This window comes from Aegilops tauschii, chromosome 3 (assembly GCF_002575655.3).
Source record: "Aegilops tauschii subsp. strangulata cultivar AL8/78 chromosome 3, Aet v6.0, whole genome shotgun sequence".
Classification (NCBI taxonomy): Eukaryota; Viridiplantae; Streptophyta; class Magnoliopsida; order Poales; family Poaceae; genus Aegilops; species Aegilops tauschii.
Genome location: NC_053037.3, coordinates 313543550 through 313548883, shown reverse-complemented (window position 1 = coordinate 313548883; position 5334 = coordinate 313543550).

Below are 5334 nucleotides of genomic sequence, written 5' to 3'. Positions count from 1 at the left end.
GCTCAGACCATCTTAAATAGCGTGGAACCGCCGGCTCAACAGCATTCACAGCCCTCTTATGAAGCTTCTGATCTCGCTTACACAGACTGGTGGTAAACACATGATACTGTCCACCATTGAGCTGCTTTGGATTGGTCTGGTATCCCCCCTGCTGCTGTTGATGACCCTGGCCGGACTGCTAATTAAAGCCCCCTTGAACATTCCGAGGATTAGGATTTGAGCCGCCGCCCGGGCCATGAAAGCCGCCAGCGCCTGAGCCGCCGCCTGAGCCATTGTTGCCATTAAAGGCATTGGAATTCTTAAAGGCCTTCATGATTGCGCAATCTTTCCATAGATGAGTAGCTGGCTTCTCCCTAGAGCCATGCCTTGGACAAGGCTCATTCAACAACTGCTCAAGCGTTGGGCCTGAACCGCCGGCTCGGGGAGGTGGCCTCCCCTTACGTCGCTGATTGTTACCCTGTGAGCTGGCATTGGCCACAAACTCCATGCTGCCATCAGCCTTACACTTGCTACCTCCTTGGTTCGCCGGGTTATGCTGAGGACCCTTGCCATTGCCGTTCTTCTTCCCTTCCCTGTCCTTTCATCATCTGACGCGGGATCCTTGGTACTATCAGAGTTGGCGTACTTGACGAGAGCCGCCATCAGCGTACCCATATCATTGCAATCACGCTTGAGCCGCCCAAGTTTCATCTTCAGGGGCAGGAAACGACAATTCTGCTCCAAGATTAAGACTGCAGAGCCGGCATCCATCTTATCAGATGAATGTATTATCTCTTTGACCCGGCGAACCCAATGGGTTGTAGACTCACCCTCCTACTGTTTATAGTTAGTCAAATCCACAATTGACATAGACTGCCTACATGTATCTTTGAACTTTTGAATGAACCGGGCTTTCAGCTCAGCCCAAGACCCGATGGAATTCGGTGGCAGCCCTTTCAACCAAGTGCGGGCAGTCCCATCTAACATCATGGTGAAGTACTTGGCCATTGCCACTTCGCTGACCTCCAGCAACTCCATGGCCATCTCGTAACTCTCGATCCAAGCTCCGGGTTGTAAATCAGCCGTGTAATTAGGCACCTTCCTAGGCCCCTTGAAATCCCTGGGCAGACGTTCATTGTGAAGAGCCGGCACCAGACAAGGGACACCCCCAGTCCTCGTAGTATACCCGCGTCGTTGGAAGCCGTCGGATAAGCCGGGGGTGGCTGGTAAGCCGTCAACTGAGGCACCTGCTCCGCCTCTTGCCATGCTCTGTCTTGGTCTACCGCGTGAAAAGCTCCGTTATGAGCCGGGCCGTGGCCAGGAGGCAAGTCATGGCGTCGGACATTACTTGAGCCGGTCGCTGAGACCATATGTCTGCTATAACTCGGGCTCTGGCCTGGACGAGGGGTTGAATGAATCCTGTCCCGGCTATAAGAATATGCCTCTTGCTGCGCCAGAGCCGTCTGAAGGAGTTCTCTGACCCGGCGGGTTTCAAACGCTGTTGGAGAGTCACCATCAATTGGGAGAGCCGCCAGCCGCGCCGCCGCGGCGACCATGTTTTCCAACGGGTTGGCATAATGACCCGGTGGTATTGGTACGTACTGAGGCGGGGCAGGGTTCACCCGGGGAGGTCCCATCACTTGGGGCTGAATTGGCGTCCCAGCCCCGGGCACTATGATCCCTGGCGGGTTACTAGACCCCGCACCCGGCGTGTTGAAGAGGTTTCAAGGATCATAAACCGGAGGGAGTCGAGATTGGGCCTTTTGATGCCTCCTTCTCATGACCTCATCGGACGCGTTTTGATCCATCGTGAGCCGGAAGGACTGTGCCTGAATCAGCTGAGTCTGGGCGTCGAGAGCCGCCCTCTCTTCCGCCATCCTGATCCCCTCTGCCGCCAGATCCTCCTTGGCCTTTGGTAGGTCCAACTTTAACTGTGCCACCTCCGCGTCATGCTGAACTTGATCCGCCGGAGCAACCGTAGCGGTCAACAGGGCCGTCATCTTGTCTGTGAGATCCATCAGCACCTGAGCCGGTGAGGGCACAGGGCTTCCTGACCCGGCGGCGGGGCTTTGAACAGGTTGTGCGCCGGCCATGAAGATTCCAACCCGGCTCGGCGGCTCAAAGGGGTCCGGAACGCTGTGTCCATCGGAACAACACCTGAGCCTGCCATCCTGAAGTTGATACAATGAGTTTGACTCATCCGTAGACGACTCGCTGTCAGAGCCGGCGGCCGTCTCATCACCAGATCCAGATCCTTCAGAGAGTCCTCCATGGACACATCCCACGAAAGCATGCTTCAAAGCAGGTAGAGCCCGGGCGGGTCGTGCACGCTGAGCCATCACGATGAGATCGGCGCAGAGATCCGGCTCAGGGCCCGGCTCACCAATCTTGCCAATGAAGACATGAATTCCGCCGAAGGGGACCCGGTACCCGTACTCGATTGAGCCGGCGTCGGGGCCCCAGTTTGCATCGTCGATGTAGAGCTTGCCGCGACGACTCTTGGTCATCCGGCCCACCGTGTATCCCTTGAGCCCTTCGAAGCTGCCCTTCAAGAACTCAAATCCATCATGCGCTGGCCCCACAGTGGGCGCCAACTGTCGTGGAATTGTCACGACAGATGTCCTCGTGCAAGGACTTAGTCGTGGAGCCATCGCAGCTAGGAAGCTTAAAGGGGTTAAACGGGACAAGGAACATGAGGGTTATACTGGTTCGGCACCTTACGGTGAAGGTAAAAGCCTACGTCCAGTTGAGGTGGTATTGATTAGATTTTCGATGACCAGGAGCTAAACCGTCCTACCTGGTTATCGATTTTGCCTCGCTTGTCCCTAAACCGTCACCGGGTCATCCCCTTATATAGAGAGGTTGACACCCAGCGGCTATTAGAGTCCCGGCCAGCTCATAACAGTGTCCGGCTCGGGCTCTCAACTATTCTTGCCTAACACTACAAGTTTCACCCTAACGGCGGTTAACACTACGGGCCTTAAGCCGTCTCTGGGCCTTAAGCCCATTATTGACCCGCCGTCTTCAAGTTTGGTGTTGGGCTTCGCGTGATGTCCATTATGACGTAACCCGGCCCCTCCTGGGCGGGTGACTCTAACGGTTATATCCTCAACAGTCTCCGAATTATCATAAGGTAAGTCCGACCACATACTGAATATGCCGCCACGCAGCATTTTATTCTCCTTCGCGGAGTCGGCCAGCTGGGCCCACACATCTTTCAGTTCCTCGCCCAGCTGGATGTTTTGATCCTGAAGCTTGTTTTTCACCTCTTTGACTCGGGTCAGAATGCGCTCGCCTGCGGCGTGTAGCCTTTTCGCCTCTTTCTCGCCCGTTTGAGCGGCTTTCAGCTTCACTTCCAATTGGTTGGACGATCCTATTAGGATAAGGAACAGTATTAGCACAAGCTGGTACACCATTATTGTTTCTTGATGGAGGGGAATATTACCATACGACGCCTTCTTGGACTCTTCTAGTTCGGTGGTTGCAGCAGTTAGCTGTGTCCAACATCTTTCCAGCTCTTGGGCTAGCAGATTGTTCTTCTCCGTCAGAACCTGGGTATACATCGATCTTTAAATCACTTGTACCAACTGCTTCAAGTCTCGGGGGCTACTGGCATATGGTTACCATATTCGGACAAATTAAACTTACCTGAAAATCTTTTAAATGCTGCTCCGTGGCCCTGTTAAGACCATCCCGAGCAACCCGGATGTACGCATCAGCTGAGCTGAAGGCACTGAACGCTTCTTTTGAGAAGCAAGGATCTCGTAAAATGGCCCTCCGGTGCCGATGATTCATGGCGCTTTCCACTTCCGAGTTGGTGACGGACATATCTTCTGAGCCCTCAGCCGAAGGACAATCCGGCGCCGCTCCCCTATCAACCCCCGTCTGCTCTGCTGGGACCAGATCCTGGGTGTTGGGAGTGCGACCGGCCGGATCCCCGGACATAGTCTGGCAAACCCTCTTCCTGATACAGGGCGAACATAAAAGTCACAGTTGGATGCGACTGCTATAGAAACATATTTGCGAATCTATACCTCTTTGATGAAGGCTCAGCCGTATCTTTGTTTGCCTCCCTCTTCGAAGGCTTGCCCGGCGTAGGGACCACCCTCTTTGGAGATACCCCCGGGGCAGCATGGCGCGCCGAACGCCTCCCCTTCTGAACACAGGACGGTGCGGTGGGAGAGGTAGAATGAGAGAACTCTTTTGGACAAGGTGTCTCCTGATTACTTACGTGTGAAGCGGGGAGAAGACCGGGATAATCGGTGATGATGGCTACTTCTGTGCGGTCATAGCTCGATTGGTAAAACACCCCATTCTCGAGCACCACGAATATATCCAGATCCTCTTCGAATCCGGGGTCAAGGTCCCGATTGTGGCCCTCGGGCTACAGGGCGGGGCTGTAAAGCCCCTCGGAAATCTATCGCCAGTGCTGTTATAAATGGACGGGTTAATGTTCATTGAACATAGCTTAGGGAGTGGAATGAGTAGAGCAGAGGAGTTGGGGGCTTACCCAGCTAGGAGGACTGTACATAGAATATCCTTCCCTGTGCTTGATGCGCAGGAACTCCTCCTCCTCCCCTTTGAACAGTTCGGCCAATGTTTTGGCCAGGGCGGCAGGTGTGTCTGGACCCTTCCTGCCGCAGCGGGAGGCGTCATCTTCCCCATTGTAGTGCCACATGGGAAGTCCTCTGTATTGGAGTGGCTGCACCCCCCACACTATGGAGGTCGCCATTACTTCGACTATCGTATATGTGGACTGGGCGAGCATCCTTATCTTGCTCAAGAGTTAGCGAACTTCCGCATTATCTTCCTCCTCGAGGCTCCGAAGGCGCCAGCTGTGGCGTTTCTTCAAAGGAACACTTGTGAACTCAGGAAGTCCCCTCCGGACTGGGTCTGGAAGTACGACGTCCTCGATGTAGAACCACTCAGAAGTCCACTCTTCAGACGCCTTCTTCGGTGTGCCGGATAGGTATCCGGTCTCGGCAATGCGCCATATTTCGGCTCCGCCAACTTCAAATATTGATCCCTCGTGGTTACGCGGGACAAGGCAGAATAACTTTCTCCACAGTTCAAAATGGGCCTCACAACCCAGGAATAGTTCGCATAAAGCAACATAACCCGCAATGTGCAGGATGGAGGCTGGAGTAAAGTTGTGCAACTGGAGGCCATAATATTCCAGAAGCCCTCGGAGGAATGGATGAATTGGAAATCCCACGCCCTTAGCAGATAGGGGACGAAACACACTCGTTCCCCCCTGATGGATTGGGGAAATCCTCCGCCTGGGTTTTGCCGTTGAAGGAGGCCAACCCTGCTCGAACAGGGACCAGATCCGCAGGGGGGAGAAACCCCTGTGTT